This window comes from Drosophila yakuba, chromosome 2L, assembly GCF_016746365.2.
Source record: "Drosophila yakuba strain Tai18E2 chromosome 2L, Prin_Dyak_Tai18E2_2.1, whole genome shotgun sequence".
NCBI classification, from domain to species: domain Eukaryota; kingdom Metazoa; phylum Arthropoda; class Insecta; order Diptera; family Drosophilidae; genus Drosophila; species Drosophila yakuba.
In genome coordinates, this window is record NC_052527.2 from 14,744,218 (window position 1) to 14,767,868 (window position 23,651).

At 42.6% G+C, this 23,651-nt stretch overlaps 1 long non-coding RNA gene and 3 other non-coding genes across 4 annotated transcripts; 2 read left to right on the forward strand and 2 right to left on the reverse strand.

Moving 5' to 3' along the window:
* Positions 1-2,734: 2,734 nt before the first annotated feature.
* Positions 2,735-5,512, forward strand: LOC26535299. The gene is made up of 2 exons (XR_005560214.2): positions 2,735-2,963; positions 5,003-5,512. It is a non-coding gene; the product is annotated as an uncharacterized LOC26535299 (long non-coding RNA).
* Positions 5,513-15,888: 10,376 nt separating this feature from the next.
* Positions 15,889-15,959, forward strand: Trnag-gcc. Its single transcript has one exon. It is a non-coding gene; the product is annotated as a tRNA-Gly (tRNA).
* A 196-nt stretch (positions 15,960-16,155) lies between these two features.
* Positions 16,156-16,226, reverse strand: Trnag-gcc. Its single transcript has one exon. It is a non-coding gene; the product is annotated as a tRNA-Gly (tRNA).
* A 251-nt stretch (positions 16,227-16,477) lies between these two features.
* Positions 16,478-16,548, reverse strand: Trnag-gcc. Its single transcript has one exon. It is a non-coding gene; the product is annotated as a tRNA-Gly (tRNA).
* Between the last annotated feature and the right edge of the window lie 7,103 nt (positions 16,549-23,651).

Below are 23,651 nucleotides of genomic sequence, written 5' to 3' on the forward strand. Positions count from 1 at the left end.
TCTCAGTGCTGCGAGGCTTGGCCGCTACAGACACACGGAGTCGCCCATGCACATTCGTTTAGGCTTTTAAACGCTTAGGTCGTCTTATGTTGGACTTAACGCGCTGCCCGATGCCAAAAGCCAACAGTTGGACAGCTGAAGACGCCTCAAAAACTCGATGGCGGCGGCGGCGGCGAAACTTGAAATGAATTTGGACGCGCTTCGGATAATGAAAACGAAACGAGGCGCGCGCGCTCCACAAAACGGACAGCCCAAAAACAAAAACTAAAACGAAGAAGGAAATAGCACCGAAAAAAGTCAAGTAAAATCCCAGCCGACACAAAGAATAAAAACGTCAAAAGTGATTTTGCGCTTTGGTCAGCAGCAGCGACATCCACAGCGGCAAAGCGAAATCAAAAAGTGCCGCCGCCGTCAGCACCTCCCCCCTAAACTACCCCTTGCTATCCAGCCTGCCTTTTGGCCAACAAAATGGCCAGTGTCCACAGCTAACTGTTTCGTACGGTACGAGCTGGTGAGGTTTTGGCCGCTTGGGGATTCTGACATTTCGTTTTTGAGTCTGTAGCTTTCTACAGAACTCCTCCTATTTCAAACATATTTGGTTATTTTGGCACGTACTTTACCCAGTAGTTACTTTTAGCCACGAAAACTCTACTGCCGGCGTGCTACAGAAAAAAGAATGTTTTTTTTACTTTTTAACAAAAATTACATTTTTTTAGAGTGTAACTCATTGCACCCAATAGAAATCGATAATTGCGCAGAGTTCACAGCTGGGAAAACTCTACCAGTTTCCCAGGCAATGAATTCGGGTTAAGGCCCCACGCACACAGTAACTCACGCAAAACTTCAGGTATTGGTCTTCGCCCTCTTCTTGCCAAATGCGAACCTGCTAAGAATTGTTTATAAATTATTGATTAAATGACAATGCGATGTCAGAGTTTGATTTATGGCCCGGCAGAGAGACACGCAAGCTACTCAGCCTGGGAGACTGGGAGTGTGAGAGTGGGCACGACAGCACACTGAAAAATTATTAAGCAAACAATAAAAGATGGCCGACGTCCCCCGCCGAACGATTTATGACAGCTAATTATATACGAGATGGAGCCCCAGAGCTCCAAGAGCTCCAAGAAATGCTTGGCCCAAAGTTACACAACGGCCAAAATCGAAATCGCATTGCAGAGGGGGAGTGTGGCATTGGGAGTACAGGGATATAGGCGTTTTTGCTCGTGATAATTTATCATCGGAAAAAGGCGAAACAAAAGTGACATCGAGTCACTCATCAATCAAAAATTACGAAATGACCAAAAGAAAAGTATGACAAACTTTGCAATAAATTATCGCTATAATCGCTGAAATAGGGTTCCTAATTTTTCCGGGGCTGCTTTCAATTGGCGGTTTTAGCACTTTTAACTTGTCATTAAAACAAATAATATGCTAATTACGGGGAATCAATAAGCCACTTCAGATATCAAGTTTTGCACAATAAGTTTGGTAGAAAATGGAATTCATTAAAGTAATCTCGTACTCATTATGGAAATTTTTTCTCTGCACCTTGTGGCAATCTTATCACACCTAATTATGGGTCTTACCTCAAAGAACTCGTTGAATCAGATGTGTTTTTGGGGCTTACAGGCAAGATCAATGGCACTAATGGAATATTTCTAGTTTAACAGTTCCTAAGTGAATTGAAAGTTAAGCCCTCTTACATCCTTTAAGAACCCGAACCGATTGCACTTCTTGTTATCAAGTCTTCGGCGCTGTCTGATAGAACAGAGTGACGTTATCTTAAATGGGGCTCTCTGCGCCGTAAGTAGGGAGGAGATCCTACTTAACTTAAGTCTTCCAAGTCTCTGCGGATTAAACTACGTTTTGTCATTTAGTAGTAGTACTCATTGTACGAGTTTAAGTAACTCGTGCTTATGGACAGTTACAGGAGTTGTATAGCATTAAATGTAAGGTTATTATTTGTTTGTACTTGGAATACAGTACACCTTAGTGTTTACTCTCTTAATAATCAGCTCCATTTATTTATGATACGAAGTATCCGCCAGATACGAAAACGAAGCGGATTTACGGCGGACAACATGACATATGATTGTGCGAGGTGTAAATACCGGGGATTATGCTGCTGCGAAAGCTACTGGGCTCTTGGCAAATAGGAATCAGAGGCAGCCACTTGGACAGGCACTTTCGTAACCCTTCTTTACTGCCTTTCGTCATCATCTTTTGGTAGAACAACTGTGCTAATATTTGCCAAACATTCAGCGCTGTCCGGGCGGTAAATTTCGTATGATATAAGCCAGTTGGGTTGCTTTTCAAAATTCTCTATAATGCGTCTCTGCCGCGGCAGTGTTTATCAAGTGTAACACGCTGTGTCTCTATTTGTTTTCCAACACTCGCTGTCTGGGCAAAGTTGATTACAAATCCCGCTTTATGGCAAACAATCCGAGTCGTTTCTCCTGACTCTGCTAACTCCGACTCTTGACATACAATAACTGAAAGAGATTTACAGCCCGTGGGCCTTGCTCTATCTCGTCGTGTACCCGTAATTTCCAGTTACCAGATTTCACTTTTTATTTGTGTGTTTTATTTAATTTTTTGTTGGCTTGTTTAAATAAATGGAAATAAATCTGCACGTCGGCCTGCTGGCACAGAATTGATTTACACCGTATAATGCGCATTTTTCTCGTGTTTAACAGACTAAATGTCTGTTTATAAGACTGCGAACGGTAACGTTCGGGTGTTGTGCTGTGTTCTGTTGTGTTGTGTTGTCGCGCTATAAAATATATTTAACAAACTGATTTATTGCATTTTGATAACCCCTCACTGGGTCGGGCCACCGCCTCAACTCGCCATTCCCGCTTCACATTCGTCGTCTAGGAGCTAAAAACCTAATGGCATCGAGCACAACTGTGCAAAATGTCAAGCCACACCAGATGAAGAAGAACGCGTTTTATAATTGCCTGGTAATTTATGAGCCACTTTTTATATGGACCCATATTATATACACCCACACGTACATTTACAGATTTATACAATTTTATTACGAGAGAGTGCGAGTGTGCCTTTAATGACTTTGTTTACAAATGAATTGGTGTTTTTTACGCCTTGGTTTATTCCATTTTACAAATTATTGCTGAGGCGCCCAAACTTGATGACGCAAATATAAAAAATTTTCATCAATTCAGCATGCTTGAGGTACATGAAAATGCAATGAGTTCAACGTTTAAATTTATTTCTGGGTAAGCCCCCAAAGACATAATCTAGAAAGTATAGCTCTCATTTAATTGGGGCATATGACTGTCAGCCGTTTCTTTTTTCTTGTCCAAAGATTAGCCACTTTGACATTTTTGTGTCAAAATATTTGCGCATTCAAACTCTGCGACTAGGAAAATGGGCTAGAAGCCGACTTGAGCGATAGGTAAACGAAGAGCTCGACATTTGACGCAATCTGCAAAGTTTGTTCACGTGTGACAAGGTTAATTTTATTCATAAATGAACTGATAATGCTTGAGTCTAGTGTGTACTTAGGAACTAGTGTTTGTGATTGAAATGACAGACAGCTGAATTGACAGTCAAACAGGGAGATAACGACACGACACACTTGTTGCGAGCTGAAATGGATATATATTTTGAACCAAAATCTCTTTTTTTATATGGCCAAATGAGGATAGGGGTAATGCTAGGATAAACACTCTTTTTCATGACAAGTATTCATTATACAAATATATGGTTCTTTGAGCTATATTTGTTTTATAAATGGCTGCTCAGACTCCCGTAAATCCAGCGACCCAAATACTTAGAAAACCCCTTAAAACCACCTCAGCACTTCTCGGGTAATAAGCGAGGCAGAATAAAGTGGAGAATGGAGTGACATATGCAGATGTGTAGGAATAAAAGAGCACCACCTTCTGTTGGCTTTCAGTCATTAAGTCATTTACATATTTGCCAACAAAATGTCAGCCATAAAATATAAACTAAAGCAACTGTGTGAAGAGCAGAACCCGCACAAAGTGGGCACCCAAGCCCGCGGCAAAGGCAAAAAGCCGGGAAGATAAATGAAGGCGCAGCTGCTGCGGCTACATCAACGCTAATTGCTCTGTGCATCTTACAGATACTCGACGGGCTGAGCAGCTAAGATACGGATACACGGGGCGCGCGGCCTGGGAGATATACGTTTATATATACGAAATCATAATTCATATTTCTCCTCTTCCCCCTTCCCTCTTCACTCATTTTTGTCGCTTCTCGAGCTGTTGTCTTCGTCTCTTTGGCGGACTTGTGATCTGTTTGACGGGGACGGATGGCGGCCAGCGACAGCAAAAATGTCAAAATGCATTAACATTTAATTGAGGCTAATTTAAGGCGAAATATTTCGCCTGGCATATATGAAAATTTATGCGTCTCATTTCGGTCAGCTCTTCGTCAGTTCTTTCGCTTTCGTTCTGCGTTTTTCAGTCCCTCACTGTCTTTCTGTCTGACAGAGCCGGATATGTTTGAGAAATGAGTGCATTTTGTAAAAATGTCACATTACATTTAATTTATGCACGCCAACGCTGAAAGCCATTTAGGTATCTGTGTCTTTTCAGTGCCCTTTTGCAGCTCCTTGCACTGGAAGTGTGGCATGAAATTGTCTTGATGGCGATGGAGATACTGCTTGTTTGTTTTCTCAGCGCAATGTTTTGTCTGCGAAATTGTTTTACATTCGAGCGGAAAGGAATTTTGTCGTTTGTTTAGTTGGTCTGGTTTTGTTAGGAAGCTGATGGAATATAAGTACACTTCACATGGCAAATTTATTATATCCATTTAAAACATATTCTGTTATTACTACAGCTTACGGTGTTGGAGTTATACGCCTAAAAATAAAGTACATCTGTGAAAAATAAGTAAATTAATACACTCCCTTTATTGTAAGAGTATAAGCTCGTCTACTATTCAGACTACTATTCAGACTTCAAATGCCACATCAATTTTAAATTTAAATAAAATTCAATTCCGATTCCAGACCTTGAGCTATCAATCATGCAGTCGGCTGAAGAAAGTCCTCAACAAACTTCGCCCCGCCCAGTGACAAAATTTGACAGGAAAGCTGGCAGGAGGTCGTACGCCGCCCCACTCGTCAGTAAGTGAGTGTAAACTTGAGTTCGGACTCCGGACCTCGAACTCGGACTTTGGACCACCAGCTGCCAGGAACGAGATGCGGCTGTCAGGCTTTTTAAGCCCAAAACGTTGTCGACGAATTGATTTTGCTCCTCTCAGCAGGACTCTTAGCCAACTGACACTGGCAGGCGGTCCGTGCAAGAGAGATGGGAAAGTGAGCACTTTGTAGCCGCATCTGGCAGACTTACATACATACTTATATGGAATCATAGAAATAAATAAATAATAATAAGTTATTTTTTAAAACTTTTAATTTATACTTTTGAACGGATTATTCTAACAGTAACTATATTTTCTATAAGTATATATCTATCATACAGTAATTAATATAAATAAAATGTTCTTTGAACCAGCACTTTCTTCGCCATGTATTTTATCTTTTCAGCTCCTTTTAGAGTTTTGAAAAATAGCTATATATTTTTGTAATATACTTAAAACCGACATCACTGCCGGCCATGCAGACAAAGCATCAACCACCTCGGACTTGTCACTGATATCAGCTGGATGTGGAAGTGGAGCTGAAAGCTGGGCGAAGTGGCTACGCCCAACAGCTAAACAAAGTTTGAATTGACTTTGTTAACTCGACTGGTGGGCTCAAGTGGTAGATACTCTTGCGTACATACGTAGATACTTACGCTCGTGCATGCCCGCCGCGCTGTGAAAGGCGTGCTGTGAAATCTGCAAATTGCCGTGTCATTATTTGTTAGCATCAAACCGAAACGCAGCCAGGAACCAGGATGATGTCAACGCCCCTTGGGCAGTCTTAACCCCAAGAAGCCCTCGCTGAGTGCGAGCTCATGCACATTGTGCTCGGCGTCAAAATGTGTAATTGGCAGTCCGCCCGACAGCGGACAGTCGATTCCTGGGGATCGCATCGGTCCTGGAATTGTAAAATTGGGGTGTAACCCACTGTCGGCTTACACACTCGAGTCAAGCGACCAACGCCATCCCCCATCAGCCTCACCAACATAACCTAACTGAACTGAACTGAACTCAGATCAACTCAACTCAACTCAGCTCAACCCAACCAAACCAAGCTGAACTGAACTGAACTGAACCGACGAGCTGGAACCGGCAGACAGTTGGTAACTGTCAGTGGGCATGTTCGACTTGACAGCATAATATTACAAATCCCTGCCGAAAGCAGACAGTAACGATGACAGGACGGCCGGCAACGCAACGGGGCAAAAGGCGAAAAGGACAACCGCAGGGCAGCCTACAAACAGAGAGAGAGAGAGAGAGAGGCAGAGAGAGAAAGAGAGAGGTAGTTGGGAAATATCCTGCCCTGTGAGAAGGCATATTTTATTCCTCAGGTAAAATGTCAGACTAGGGGAAATCATTTTACCCCAAAATTGTTTGCGGTTAGCCAGGGAATGGGTCGCAGTTGCCCTTTTCGGGCGGAAAATCGAGCTGGCCAGTTCAAGGGTCTAGTATGTGGTATGGTCTGGGGACTGGATTGAATCACAAGTAAAGTGGCCCTGATTACATTCCATATGACGGTTCAATCACTCAAAAATTGATTTTCCATTGATCGTTTCGTGCAAAATGGCTGTCAAGGACTTCCTTTGTTGTGGCATGCATAAGCTAAAAGATAAACGACTGTGCCAAAATATGCAAGCATTTTTTATTTAAAAAGAAATTATATAATTTAATCTAAGTTTTACAATCCTGCTTACATTTACTTTATATAAGTGAAAAATTTAATATCTCTGAATATTAATTTTCATGTGTGTACCTTTTATTTTACTCTACCGATTATGCCAATTAATGTTGAATAATTCGAAATAAATTTCTAAGAAAATCAAGTTTTATGCCCACATATTAATAATCAAATTTATACCTTGGGGCTTCCCAACGAGCAGCCATTCAATTAACAGACAAACAGACAGATGGAGATTTACCTCATCGCCAACTTCCATTTTCCCAATGCGAAAAATGCGAACGGTAATCAATTAATGTTGTGTAGGGGAAGTCACATAAATTTGCGTAACATTAAACGGATCGCGTCGTCGGCTTGAAACGGACGCATTCGATATGGTCACATTTCACAAATTTTACGAGGAGCCTTTCAAGTTGATAGAAACATTTACGAGCCACTCCATCCATGGCGGGGTCCACAGACTTGGTCTGGTTCGCCTGGTAGCAATTGGTAAACAAGTTTATGGCCAGTCTGCATCCAACTCCAACTCCATCTCCATCTCCATCTGCAGTGCACATTTTCTCTCTTGATTCGCCGACGTGGCTATAAATTTATTGCACTTCCTTTTGCATATAATTTTCAAATTAAGTGTTGCTTCATGTAAATTGATACATTTACCGAATGTATTTTTCGAGCTCTTCGCTGATAGTGCCAGCCAAGGCTAGTTGGCTGTCCGGCTTTTAGGATTCTTAGCGAACGAGGTTAGGGCCCATAAAACGCTGGTTTTCAATGATTCATGGGGCTCTACATATTTTCTATTGCTGAGCAGCCCGGATGGCAGCAAATGTATGTGCAATAAAATTTTTAAATAGTGTGAGATTCAAGTCGTTGTTAGTTAAGTTCAAGGGAGCTGCACAAAATAATAAAGCCAACACTTAGAATAAGTCATGGTTATGAATAAGTGGAAATTTATCTTTAAAAACTACTTTCTTATTTCGAAAGAATAAAAACATCTTTAAAAAATCACTGAATCATACTAGAGTGCTTAGGAACAAGATGAAGATTTTTCAACTCTGTAATACTTAGAGCATCGTCCTTCAATAGTTGCCTAACTCAGCTCTTCTCACCTTCTCTATTTTCCGTTCTTGACGGTTTCTTCGGGCTTTTCTTGGCCAACTACGGGGCCTCGCGTTCCTTTCGTTCAGCTGACAGTCACTTCCTGTCAGCGTGGAGCAGCTCGATCCCCTAGTAGCCCCCTCTAGAACCCCCTAGCCCCGCCTGTGACGGCTCATTAGCATGTGTGCGTGGCTGGTCCTGCTCGTCTGCCCGTCGCTCCTTTGGCCTGCCATTAATTTCGCAAACTCTCCCTGCTCTTCCTGCTCTGTTGGCTGTGTGTCTCCTTGGGGCGTTTACAACTTAGCCAACTTGCAGTGTAACGCTTTGTATTGTTCACGCAAAATTTATTTCCGCTACGTCATGAACATCCTGCTGTCGTCGTTGTAGTTGCACTGGTAGATGTAGTTGTAGTTGTAGTTGTAGTTGTACTTGTACCTGTAGCTGTATTGTAGTTGTCCTCATCAACATCCTTGTTGTATTTGTTGTTAATTTACGTAATAAATACGCTTGAAAATGTTGCACGCACATGCAAAATGAATTACGTTGCTGCTGGGGAGCAACACCAAAAGCAGCAGCAGCAGCAGCAACATCAACTTAACTGTCACTTGTCACAGGGACGTTTCAGGGGCCTCCCTCTGGATGTCCTGGCGGTGCTGTCGTCTCTCACATGTCAGCGGGCGTCGCTTTGCTTGGCATTTTTGTGATGTGAAATGAAGCAACGAGGTGACAGCAGCAGCAGCAGCAGCTAAAGGGGAGTTGCTGCTCCTTGCAGCGGCAGCATAAAATGAATTACTCGCGTGAACAACAAAACCTGTCAGAAGGCTGTCAGCTGTGGGGGCGACACGTGGGTGGGGCACCATGTCCCATTTGCAATCGCCTAGTCTCGCTGATGTTGCTGCTGTTGTTGGTGTTGCTGGTGTGTGCTGGGTGTCAGCGCATCGCATTTGAAATCCTCGCACACTGAGGCACAGTGAAACACACGGAACAGTTGACAGTCAGCAGTCAGGGCAGCGACAAAGTATTGCTCCCGACATTCAACGCCAGCGGCACCTACAGCAACAACACCTACAGCAACAGCAGCAGCAGCAACAACAGCAACAGCAACAGCAGCAGCAGCAACATGTTGCCATCGCTCGCATCCATGGCCATGCATAGGAAATGTGAGTGTGCGAAATCTTTTGTGGGTCCGTGGCCCATGATTATCTTACCTCAAATTGCTTGTAGCAATCATGGAAAAAGCAACGTTGCGGTTGTCAAGCTCTCTGAGTTCTCCCTCGTTTAATTTTTTTTCATTTTTCTGCTTTTTGGCCACAGCAATTTTCATTTTCGCACTCCATTATAAAGTAATTTTTTTGCATTACTTATGCCTGTCAACGTCTGGCGCTTTTCGCTTTCTTCTTCCTGTTTCCGAGGCAACGCCCCGCGAACCACCACGTGGGCATGGGTATCCTTCTCGTTGGCCAAGATTAATATGTTGCCGCTGTGCCGCATCCTGTACTCACTCACTCAGCTCGCCAGCTTGTGAGCTTGCCGCTGGTTGAACGCTCTCATGTGTGACAGTTTGCAAATGTGATTGACAACTGACGCTGGCATATAAATTCAAAGCTTTCGCACACACTCAGCCGTTGACAGTGTACACGAAGAGGACAGGAGCAGCAATAGCAACAGCAACAGCAAAAGCAACTGCCTCCTGCCTTGAAGGCATGACAAACTGACTGACTGAATGACGGACGTGCCGGAGGTCTGAACGGTCGCACTGACTCACTGACTGACTGAATGACTGACTGATGGCCCGACTGTCTGCAATGCAGTTGGGTGTTGTCTCAACTCGAGTCAGTTAGCGGACTGGGGAAGTAATCGCAATTCATCAGGGAAAGATCTTGGGAAAGATTTAGGGTTGTCTTTTGCACTCTGCTAACGCAAATAATTAATTACTTCCCATTTTGAAATTGGGTTTTATAATTTTTAAAAAGTCACAAGAAATCTGTAGGAATGTGACTTCAAAAGTAAGTTCTAGCATTATTTTTCCTCATGCAAGAATGGAATATAATGATTAAAGGTACGCAATCCAATACTTTTCCATTAGTGGAACTTGTACCTTACTTCTAATTCGGAAGAGCCCAAACCATTTGATCGCCCCGCTTGTAAGTACGATCATTAGGGTGGACCGACAACTCTGCCAAGTCATTTCCCCAAAGTACAGGTCTTTATTTTGTTAGTGGCTTCCCGTTTCTTTCAATTACCCAGCCATGGCCTATAGAAACTAATACCAATTATCATGACAACTTCCGTTTCTCGGCTCAAATTACGGCGGCCTAATTGCTATTTAGGGCTCCTTTCGGAACGTCGAGCCGCGTAATGTCCAATTATTCAAACAAGAGACGGAGCCCATAACCGCTGACACAACCAACCGTCCGGCCCGAGTTTGATAATAGACTCATCAGACATCGGTCGCCATCATCGTCATCGTCGTCATCATCGCCGCGCAGCAGGTAGTTCCTTCTCAAGGAGGGAAAACTCATTTGGGGGATACACAGGAAGAAATGAAAATGGTGGCTCCACCTTTTAGAAAAATGTAAAAATGGTAACAAGAAACAATTAAAACCAAATAAAAATATACTCATTATATAAAAAATATACTTTCCGAGTGTTAGTTTTAAATCTGATATGTGTCAATTTGATCGACTGTTTTATATTAAACCTTGTAGGGTATTATCTCCGATAGAAAAGTTCGGGGCCCTATTAACATTGCTAATCATTTGATCATCTGATTAATGACAGCTTTCAATCAGATACCTTCCGCAGCAATTAATAATTCCGCAGATCTGTCGCAGAACTACACATCTATTTCTCTCTGTGCATCAGTGATGAGACTCGAACCTGTCGCTCGTGCTGACGACAAATGTCTTCAGCGGAAGTGACACAACAAAAATCCCAGGCAACCGAAAGGGAACAAAAAACGCTTGATTATAAATGCCCGATGCCGCGAAGAAAATAAAACTAATAAATTGATGTCGATCTGGCGATGCTGCTGGCTACCGTCTCGAAGCAAAACAAACGCGCCATGACAATGACAAAATCAAGCGGCAGAGCTGACAATGATGGAAGTGACAACGACAATGGCGCTGAATGACAGGAGGATGTGGATGTGATGGCACTGCAGAAGCTGAGTGAGCAGAAGCGGAGTGGGGCCTAGGGGCGTCGGGGAGAGGGGTTTTCTGGAGGAGATCCGAGGGGTCGAACAGTGGCAGCTGTTCGCTAACTCGACACTCTTGGCGTGACTTGTCAACGTGCATCATTCGACTGGCGTCGAGGTTGGGGTTGCCGTTGGATGGATGCTGGAGCAAGAAGATCATCATTCATGACGATGATGATGCGGTCTCCGCCTTTTGTTTATCAAATTTCAATGAGATTGGACGACTGATGGAGGTAGCACATCACGTTGAAACGCAGCGTCTTTGTGCTCAGCTGGGCTCGATTTCACTGGAACTAGTAGTGTCGTTCAATGGGGGGAATTTATCACTTTTATAGCATACATCACGCCTCTTCGAACTGCGAAAACTGGTAGTACAAGTATTTGTTCTAATAGAACCCCTACTTTTCATACTCATTTTAGAAACTATTATACCCGCAAAACATGGTTCTTTACTTCGATGTCACCGTTCCTCTTGATCTCCATGCTTGCGGTCAGTCTTGTTTAGTTTTCGCCTTCCTGGCAACAGGAAAAAGACAGGCAATTCTCCGTTTATCCGCCAGTCAGTCAGTCAGTCAGTCAAGTCATCGATCCATCAGCCATTCAATCATTCACTCATTTCGACTGTTGTCACTCACTCGCATTCGAGTGGAAGGAAAAGAAAGGAGACGGGGCAGATGGGGCAGGAGAATTCAGGCAACCACGTTGCACGATTCCGTGGTGCGCTTCAATGAAAACAAACTGATATTTGCCTGACACTTGAGATTGATTGTCATCCATCAAGGGAGCTGCTGCTGTCGTCTGCCTGAGTGATTGAATGGTAAGGATGCGCTGTTTGCATTTCGAATTTACATGCCAGCCCTGTTCTCGTTTCCATCTCGACTACCTACCTACCAACCTACAAACCGCTCCCTGAGTTGGTTTGCCCAGCCCCTAAACATTTTGGCGTTGGCCTGAATTGATATTCAATTACTAGTCTGGCTTTTTATTTTGCTAAGCCGAGGGACAGGGCGGGGAGTAGTAGGTCCGAAGGTTGTGGCTTTCACACTCGGTCCACAAGTTGTTTTGGCCAGCGTCTCCATTACCTGACAACCTGGATGCTCGTACAAGTGATGGTCCTTCTCGGCATCGTGGTCCTTCACTTGTTTGCATTGGCATGTGTTGGCCAGCAGTCAGCAGCCAGAACCGCAGAAAAGCAGAAAATCTGCCAATTCGATTGGCCTTCTCAAGAGTCATGTGGTCAAGCAGCAGCTGTTAAGTTGCCATGTGATATCCAATTTACACGAAAGATGCTTGAGTCAGTGAAAGGTATAACTCTACCACTCTTTTTTATATCGAGCAAGGCAATATGGCCTCGGTAAAACGTACACGCATTTGTAATAAAAGCCGCGCACATTTTTTCAAATGAAATTTCGAAGCCGTTTCAATTGCAATTGTAGCTCAATTTGTTTTAATTAAAAAATTGTTTATGTCAGTTATTCATTGAAAACGTTGTTTTAACATGTAATATCAATTTGCTGCAATTTATTTCCAATCAATAACCAACTGAAATTTCAATTACTTATCAAGGCATTTGATCGGCTCTCGCGTAAGCAATCTCAACATATTGTAATTCAACATTTTCAGACATTTTATTATGTTAAACAGTATATAAAGACTACCAGTTTGTGGCTTTTTGTGTTAAATTAAATTATTGCTTTCACGAAATAAGAACTCCAAACTCCCAGCCACACATATAATATCCACTAAGACTTCAAAGACAAACACAAATTTTCCTTTCGGGCTGCCTTTCCTCCTAAAGACTTCAACCATTTTCAGATCGTCCAAGTAGCGCATAAAGAAATTGAATTCATTAAACATTAGCTTCCTGACACGATCGTCGCCAAGCCTCCGCCGGCAGAGACCTTAAAACATTTAGTGTCGCAATATGCAAATCCATAAATTTTCTGCCCCAGACATGCCGGGCAACGTGGGGGGATCCGGTGGAGACGATGGAGGCGATGGAGCCTCAGTCCTCGGTTGTCGGAGACAAGACATACACACGCGATAAAGAAATTCGATTAGGCATCAATTTTAAATGAGACGCATTCCCCTGCCTCCTTGCCGCGACAGGCCGCCTGCTGTGGATGCCACGTAACCTGATATGGTGACACTCGTCCATGTCGTTCACGTCGTCGTCGCGGTTGCAATCTAATTTATGACTTAATTATCAGGCCATATTTAATGTGTCCAATAAACTAGTCTACAAAATTATACCAACACGTCGTTGTTTAGGCTTTGCCGCGATCTGTGCTGCACTGGGAACGCTGATCGGATGGGATCTTTTAACTATAAGGATTATTCTTCCTAATATTCCTAAGGAAAGTTTTTTAGAATAAACATAAAATATTTCTTAATTTAGTGAAGCAGATCTGTTGCAAGCATATATATTTAAATGAAATAACTGTTGAATTGTTCAAGATTTAAGAAGAGTCTGTGTTGTACAGACTAAACATGCTTCATAGTTGCCACTTGAATGTCGTATTAAATTCATGACTGCAATTTTTCGCAGTGCATTGGACTTGGTTTGCCTGTGCTTAATGCGTAATCGGAGCGCGGGGAACTTGAATTTCAGCAACTCAACTCGCCAACTGTCCGTGGTGTGGCCTCCTTTAATTCTGCGGCCATCAATTTGCTTTTAAATGCAACAATTTGGTTGCCATTGCGGCGGCACCACCGACAGAGTCTGCTGCACCACGTCATCGTCACCGCAGCATGCAGCATTATTTTTTTTTAAATACGTATTTTGTTTTTATTTTGGCAGTGGGGACGGAACGAACGCTCGATCGGGCTGGGCTTCGTTGGCTTGGCTGGCTTGCTGGTTCAGCAATAAAAATTTCGTGAAGTGGCAATAAAATTCCATTTAAAATGGCAGCGATTATGTCTCAACAGACCATTAAAGTCACTCAAATGACAACTACTACTTAGGCACTCACAGCCAACACACCGCACCACTTTCAGCATCGCCTTGGACGCACAGCAGCATTTATTTTGTATTTATTCTTCAATTTTTTTCTGTATTTTTTACTCCTTCTGTGTTGATCGTGGCTCGCTGATCGCGACATTTGATGACGGGCGCCGGACTTGGAAGTCAACCGTTTTCGCACAGTGGGGCACATTTTATTACCTTGGTGCGTGGTGCCGATCCACCAGTGATCCACTTGCGTGGGTGTCTCCATTAGTAGTGCGGCTTAATCGGAAATGGACTTGGAAAGTTTGGCTTGCCATATTTGGCAGTACTATGATACAACTATCGAAAATTACTTTTCAGTCATGTCGTTCAGGTAATATGTAATACAGTATTTTATTTTATGTCCCTCACTTAAATTTTTTTTTTAATGATTTCCTGATTTGTGAGCAACCCCAAGTATGCATATTCATGCTCTATACATTCAATTACTTTTAGACCCCAGTGGCCTCATCAAGATTTTAAAACTCCAACCAAGTTGCATTTTCCCTCCATTTTTCTTGTGTGCTCAGCTGAAAAGCAGACGCAACTACCCCAGTGCGAATTTCCTGCTGACTTTGCATTTTATTATTCGACGGTAGTCTGGTTGCCACCACTGCCGCGTCTTTGCCCCCAGTATGATATGCTCATTTCAGCAAACGACTTTGGCTGCTTATGGTCCGACTTCCTGGCCATTTTGGCACTGTGCACTTTCCGAGGTTATGACGTCTTTGTCGGCACCAGCATCGTTTAGATAAGTGAATCTTTACTTCGCAGGGGGTTATATAATTTCGGTTGATAGGCTTAAGTTTTATTATATCCTTTGCAGAATTTGTATGTCCCGTGCTATGCGATCTCCATGGGTACCATGATTACGAAGGATGTGCCTGTGAAATCCAATACAAAAAGGATGTTTGCCCGTCCATCTGAAATTTAATGCCAAAATTTGACTTTCAAGTGGTTCGAAACAAAAAAGAGCGAGTATTGACAACCCATAGGGGTCCCCATCCTCCATTCTCGACTCCAGTTGATCCTCATTAGTGGTCACATGTCAGCTTGACGCGCATTTGCTGTATAATTTTGTCATTCATCATTTTTCGCCCATTTCATTTTGCGCTACATGCCGAAGGACTCGTATTTCACGCTCATCCCTCTGCTCCTCCTGCCGTTCCCCGCAGAGTGGTGTCATCTTTTCCAGCGTCGGGTGACATGTGACAACAATGTGGAACCGTTGTCATTGTCGCTGGTAGCTGTTTTGCTGTGACACCTCCCAGCATTCCCCTCCAGAAGTTTTCGGGGCCAGTGGATCTCCGCCCAGCTAGGTGTGATTTTCAACAAGTTCGTTCATTTTTCTGCTTCAGTTTTCCCATTTTCCTACGCATCCCTGCGACCGTGAGCCCCGTGATATATTACCCAGCCAAAAACACGACGCTCGAGTGAGTGATGAGTGACTGAATGGGCCACACTAATGAGGGAACCGAGTGCTGGTCAGCTACTGTCAGTCTGCATGAAAATGAATGACAATCGCGTAGGTGTGTGGTTTGATTAGCCAGCAAAATTGAACGTCAGCTAGAAAATATTTTGGGGTGACTTTTGTGGAAAATAGTTGCCTAAGGGACATTTTTTATATTGTCAATTTCATACAGGAGGTAGTAAAAACATATAAAAATGATTATAAACCTAGAGATTCGATAATAGTGCTTACTATCTTTATGGGTAATTTAATCTTTATATTTTGGTTAATTAAAATAGCTTCAACTATTTTTGTTGGGGAATTTCGGCGCCTTAAAATAAGAAGCATCGGTGGTTCAGTGGTAGAATGCTCGCCTGCCACGCGGGCGGCCCGGGTTCGATTCCCGGCCGATGCATAATAGATTTTTTTACTATTTTATAGTATTCTTTTTTAAGCTATAGCGTGACTTAAACTATCTGGGCGAAGAAATCGTAAAAATAAGTATAAAATAGTATATCCTTTGCTTAACATATTAATAGATAAGAAATAATCATTAACCAAAATATTATAATATTTTTCAGTAATTTAATATAATTATTAAAATATTAAGATGCATCGGCCGGGAATCGAACCCGGGCCGCCCGCGTGGCAGGCGAGCATTCTACCACTGAACCACCGATGCTGTTGGGAAAACTAATATTTTCCGAGTTAAAATTTTCCTTTAAGCAAAAAACGAGACGCGAATCTTCGCAAAAATCTTCTTCGCATTTTACAATGGTAAAACCGGATTACAAATGTAACCAACGAAAAAAGAGTTGGGTAAACAGGTTTCAACTAACGATTCCGTTGTGATTTTTATTAGTGTTAGCAAATAAACAATAAATATAAAAATATTGCAGTAAATATAAAAATAAAGTTATAAAAAATTGTGTTTGCATCGGCCGGGAATCGAACCCGGGCCGCCCGCGTGGCAGGCGAGCATTCTACCACTGAACCACCGATGCTGCTTAATTTGATCCGCCAATATACTAAAATTTAAGCTTTGGTCAAACAAATTAATTATAGTGCTAAAAATAGACAGGAGATTGTAAATTAATTGATCGACTTAAGCGATTAGTTTCTAAAATATCTTAAAAATAAAAACTCTTGTATTAATTTATGATATGGTCCAGCAGAATTCAAAACAACAACAAATACGAAAATATAACATATCACTTCCCAGAATTCCCAGGTTGTCCAAACGTGAAAGACGAGTACCACTGACAGCCGTCTATTAACTTCTGTGAACTCAAACAACTCAAACATCTAAGAGCCTATTAGAAACCAGAGCTCAACTACTCATGAACGCAAACAAACAAAGCTCTCAGGATTCGCAGGCACCAGGAGACCCCATAATTAAGGTAACCTGAGCTAATTTTCCGAGCACACCACACCGCGACAGACAACAATTGTCGCCAGATTTTGAACCATTCCTGCCCTGCCAAACAACCCTTCCAGGCAGGATGTCCATCATCTGACAAGCCCAGCCCAACCCTTTGTGTTCCTGGCCCCGTTGACAAGCGCTGAAAAATATCAAATTTCATGCAATTTCAATGTGAAGTGGTGGCAGGAGTTGCGAAGAGCAAAACCAAAAGAAAGCCAACCAGCACGCTAGCTTCTCGACCCATTAATACCACTTATATTATAAGTAACACCGAAGAATAAACTAAAAATCATTTCATTTGTTTCTACATTTTATAAATGTAATGATATTACTTTATAATATATTGAAAGTTTCATTACAAATTCTTTCAGTTGAACCATAAAAAGTGTATAATACTTACGTAATTAACCCTTTTGAACTGATGTTCCAGTGCGACATACTCCTCGTCCTACTGATTACAGGGTACAATGAAAAAGAAACTTGGTCCGGGAATTGAGGGAAATATGACGACGGTTTGTGAGTGACAGCAGCGCGGCAACACCTAATTCAATTTAACAATTCATTTATCATAATCAGGCATCAAGCCGTTGTCACTCACAATTACGATCAAGCCGTACTGAAGGCCGAGCAGAAAAGGCCAACAAAAGAACGCCACGACTCCTCCCCTCAATCTTCTCGCATCGCCTGATTGCCCCGCGCTACTCGTCTTACTCGTCTCTTCCTGCCAGCCCGCCGCCAGGATCTCCTTTCTCTCTGCCCCATTGTCCTCCGGCTCCTCGGTCTTCCTGTCTCAGTCCCAGTCCCAGTCCCAGTTTCAGTCCCAGTCTCAGTCGCTTCCTGCCAGCCTGCCTGGGACTCGCTATCTGTCACTTGGCTGCCAGCGGTGCAACGCAGCACGAAGTCCAACCAGTCGGCGGCGAAACAGCCAACAACTCATTGTCAGTTAAATGTTGAGAGCTACTCACATTTTAAATGAGACAACAGCCAAACAGCTGCGAAACCCAGACGACTGCCAGGACTCGCGGGAATATGGAGAAAATTCAAAATAGTCGAAACCTTGGCGGTTACCGAAAAGTCATGCCAAGCAACTCACCACGATTTCCTTCAAAGCAAAGCGATTTAACCTTAACTTCAGTTTAAAACCAATTATACTTCTTCGTACTTCCACAAGCTGAGTCAGTGGTATCATATAGTTGAGGAACTCGAATACATATATTATATTGTTTTTGGAAAGGACTATATTTTACGAGATCATTTCATTCTTAGGTATACCAGCAATCTTATATTTATATTTCTTTAAGAACGGAAGATGTGTACACCATTCTTCAGTTTCAAGTGCCAGGATACTCTACACCATCGAGAAGTGAAGTTTCCGTAACGTTTTAGAGAGGCCTTAATTAAAACGAAATTTCAAACGGTGTTCCCAATTTGGGTTACTGGCGGTAGGTATTCGTCGAAAATATCCTCGTTTCTTTGGTGTACGCAAGCCAACACATGTGCATATTACATATTCCGTGTTGCATTTCTCTTTACTCAGCTGCCACTTCCACTGGCCATTAATTTAACGGCCAACAGCAGTGACAGAACAGAGGGAACACCCATGCTGCCCCTTGTGTAACGTTGCTGCGTTACGTTACGTTAGTGTGCCCCTCCTCAGAGCCTGCCCCCATTCCCATTGCCACCCCCTCCCCCTCCTGGCGCTGTGTGGCACTATCTGTTTGGCTCGTAGTCACACAACACCCCCTCCCCCTCTTCGAGCCCTTTTCGAGCTGTCAGCCAACAATGCTTTCGCTGTCAGAAACAGCAGAGTTGTTGCTGCTTCTGCTGCTGCTGCTGTGCAATTTGTTATACGTTGCACTGTGGATTTTTATAACAATTTCTACTATATTTTTGCACCCAAGAGAGGGGGGCATGTAGGGATGGTCACATGTCAACAACAACGATGCATTCTGACAGCCCAATGACATTTTCTACATTTTCGTAAATTGCTTCGATTTGTTTGGGGGCCCTTGGCGCTGTTGGTTGTGTTAGGGTGTGTTATATGGCCGATGGCAAAATGGGTCCCTACTGCGTTGTGCAATGGCAACATGGGCAACACGGCCACGTGAACGTATTTATTTTATAGATTTTTTATCGGCTGCACATTTGTGTGAGCTCGGAGCAGAGCTTGTTGAAGCGATAAGGAGCTTTTCGGTTTTAGCTCCAGCGCTCTAGCCAAAACTGCGACTGAGTTTCATACTCAATCACTCTTACGTTTCCACATTTTTGCTCACTCTTTCATCACGTTTGACACCAAGCTGCATTCCCCTCGATGTTTTTATTATAGCCATAAATTTTCATTAAAGCAGATATGTTGTACATTAACTTGTACAGTTTCCTTTCATGTTGATTTGATTTGATTGCTTTTTCGAATGTGTATTTTTATAAATATCAGCTGGCGTTTATAATGATCTACACGCGCCCACCACATTAACCCCATTGCAAGCATTTGTTTTGGCTATAAAATATGAGCCAACTCGGCACTTAATTCCCAACGAAGCATTCTGTGCCACAGTCCCATGCACTGAAACTAAGGCTGCAAGAAGTATGTTGGATGCATTCTAAAAATACAGTTTGAACTTTGAATAGTTCCTAAGAAAGCATAAGTGCACTGAATATCCCGCACTGTTATTGCTTTGTCAGAGTACGGTGGATATGCACTGATTTCTTCTCAGTGTATATGTGCAACAATGTTGGCTGCAATTGTGTTTACCACTTGCCTCTGAGGCGGAGAGTTTGTGCCAAAATGAATGGACCATAAAGCAAAGACACAATAAACGCAACTCGCGCGATTAGCAAAATAACTCTAGGATGTCCGAGTGCACTCAGTATAGCAGTATGCTGTTTACGTTACCTTGGCCAAAGCTCTATTTATTAATAATATTTATGCACGGCCAGACTAATTGACTCATAAATTAGCCACAGGACGCAGCCCCCCACCCGCAGTTCACCACCAATTTCGCTTTTATAAAATCTTGACAAATTCACCCGCATGTCTGTGACACTTGGACATCAAGCACGGGGTCTGAGAAGTCATGATGGGAACTGCGACAGACGGACAGTGACACAAAGTGCATTTGACAAATGACATTTCACAGACTGCCAGACACACAATCCTGGGGTGGATGTTCAAGGGAAGGCCCACATTCTGGGGCCCGTCAAGACCAAAGTGTTCTTAAGTGAATTAGTTTCTCTGATTTTTTTGCCTTAGGTACTCTATGCTGGGGTATCGTAATTACCGAGAAGTAAGTCTTCAAATAATTCAATTTAGATCCCAAAAGTTGTAAATAGAAAAATGTGTACATATTGCGTTCGAAGCTATAAATAATATACATTTTTCTGTCATTAAATACTCGTTGTTACTTCTGAGATGGCTTATTAGTGCTGAGTACTTGGCGAGTGTGCGAATCTCTCCCTTGAAAAATGTATATTTATGTCTTATTTTTGGGAAGTATTAAGTTTTTTCGTCATTCTTTTATAAGCTTTTCGTCGTTCAGCGATTCGCGTTGCCATCACCGCCTTCTTCGCCCAAAAGAAGATCTCAATTTCCACTTCAATTTGTCTGCTGTCACTGGTAATTGAGTTCAATTTACAATAATGTGCTCTGACGTTTGTGCGGCTGAGCGCCAGCTGGGCGGCTGGGGCATCCAAGCTGATGGGGCGGGCGGAGTGGCAAGTGTACGAGTGTCTTGCGAATGCAATTTGTACCCGCTGACTCCGGGCTCCCGACTCCCGACTCTCGACTCCCAACTTCATGCTCTGATCCCAAGTAAGGCCCCCGACCGCTGGGATTCTGGAGTCTGGAGTCAGGCGGCATCTCTTTGGGGGTCAGTGGTGGTCAGGGAGTTCAACAGTTTCCAATCGAGGGGGCGTGACTGCCAGAGGGAAGTGGATTGGAAATTGTAATTGATGCCCGGATATTGATGGCACTTAGTGGATTTGAAGTGGTTTGCATTTCTGGAGCAGTTGTGTTTCCGATGGTAGCATATCTTTCATCTGTGTCTGGACACCAACTTATAGTTTCCGTATGCAATCAATCTAACGAAAACTGAATCCATTTTTACAAACTTTGGTTCGTGAAATCAATAATGTTTTTCTAGAATTTACCAATCACCATTTCATTGCTTTATTGATAACCAAATAGCCTTCCATTTGCTTCAGTGTTTGACGTAATGCCTTTATCTTATTCTATATGCGGTCAATCACGGGTAATCCTGTTGATTAAAGCAGCTTAGTAGACATCAACGCAACGTTTCCTAGACACCAAATAATAAACCTTTTGTTATCTGCGAGTCCTTGCCCACTTTACCGAGGGGCAACGATTTTTGCAAACTTTTCAAATAAAGCCGGGGAAAGCAGGGGTTAGAGAATGGGACTGCTGAGCTGGTTTCGGGTTCATGCATAGGGCATAATAAATCTTTTTAACGAAAACAATAAATCGCATTTCACGCATACTCTGCCACGGCGCAAACACTCAGGCACCAGAGGAGGGCGGCCAAAAATAATAATGGCAAGACCTAGTAACGGCTGGGAAAGGAGAAGCCAACGTGAGTTGGGCCAAGAGCGGCCAAGGTAAACCCTTTGCCCTCGCCCGAAAAGAAAATTGTAGAATTTATGCATTGGGTGGGGGAATTCTCGCCGAAAGACAACGAAAACCCATGGGCCAAGTAATTTCTCAGCGTAAAGCAGTCAGCGAGTTTCCTCTTTAGCGAAAAAAAGCAGTGCAATTTCCATACCCTTGGACGGGGTCCAACTAATTTTTCAAAGCCTAAAATGGCAGGAGCTTGCAAATGAAAACTTAATTTGTGATTACCCGGGATTTATATTTAACTTACATTGGCTTTAAAGTTATTGATGCGTGTAAACTGACTCATCCTTATCAAATATTCTATTACTATTTTATTAAATATTTTGAGCTTTAAAAATCTATAGGTAATATCTAGAGTTATTTCCTGCTAAGGTGCGAGGTATTCCCGAATGCGTGTATGCCTGTCACTTAAGATCTTATACCTATCCGCATGTGTGTGGCAGTTAGCCAGTGTGAGTGTGATTACACCTACTTGAAGTCATATATCTTTCACTTTGCGCTTTCAACAGTTTGTGACGTCGTCTCCGTCTACACATTTATCCTCCACTCCACTTCACTCGAGGGGGCGGTTAACAAAAGCTCTTTGATATACCGCCACCAACTCGACGCGAGTCGACTTTCGAGACATGCTACCAACACTTCAGCCCTCTATATGTACCAGACCCAGACCCATTCCCATACCCAAAGCCATACCCATACCCAAACCCATGCCCATCGTATAGCCTCGCCTCATTTGCTGCTGCCTCTGCCCGAAAAGCTCAGAAGTGGGCATGTCAGCGAAAATCACCGTAAATTTTCCGCATTGTTTAAAATTTATTACACTTTCAGATTTGCCAGCGAACTGAACCGCACAGCGAGCGAGGGGCAAACGATGCCTGAATGTTGCGGGTGTTGCGGGTTTTGGGGCTGTTGGGGGTGTTGGGGGTGTTGGTGCGGTTGATGAGGAAGTCGTTTGGGGCACGCCCTTTGTTTGCCGGGGTTCTCCGGGCCGCCTGCTATCTCTGACATGTTGCTGTCTAATAAGTGTAACCAGTAATTTTCTTATCACGTAAACTGACTCATGTAGCTGCCACCTTTTGGTCTCAGCGAGCGAGAACGTTAATTTGAATATTTTAAAATCTCGAAACTGATTAAAGTTGTATAAAACAATACCCAAAAATAGCGCATTTACGGGCAATTAAAAATACAAATCGTTGGAAATGAGAGCAATAACTGTAATTATCTATCTTATAAGCCACATTTATATTTATGGACATTAATTACTACATATTGGTGTATTTTATGTTGGTGTATTTATTATTAGATCTTCAGATTTAGTAACCTACTTAATTTAATTTAATGGTGGTTATGGTTAATGGTTTGTTTTAACAAAGTAAGTAGAGTTATGCAAAAGTAAAAGATTAATTTTTTGTAGGTCGGCTACTAAGTTGAATTTACCAACGTCAAGACGAGTATTCCGACGTTACGTGTCTTAAATAAACTTCCTGAATGAAAAGCTTACGAAACTTTTGCAAATTCCTGAAGGCGACTATCTTTTTGCGTTCAAATGGTTCTCTAATATTTCTCTTCTTTGCGAACGATATAACGATTTCCTAAGTATTAGGGTTGATAACTTCTATAGGTAAATAGATAAATTCTGTCATTTCCTAAGGTGGCACCTATCTTCTTATTGCTGTTGATAATCTCTTCAACATTTTACTGAACCAATCATGAAAATTGACGCTTAACTCCAATGTAACTTATATATTAAAAACATTAGACTTAAATGTTTCAATGGAGAATTCAATTAGAACTTCCCGGTCAGAGTAATAATTCTGCATCAGTTGACAGTTTCATGAACAGCACTGGACAATTTTAAGTACTAAATTAACATATCGGAAACATAAATATTAAACTAAATACTAATGCTCTGCTGTTATCCCAAAAGCCGGCAAAGTATAATGTACATATGCATAATTTTCGGCTAATCCATATTTCATGTCCGACAACTGCATTGGCCCTCGGAAAACCTCCACGTTATCAAAAACATCCTGTTTTTGCGGAAAGCCCATTTATAA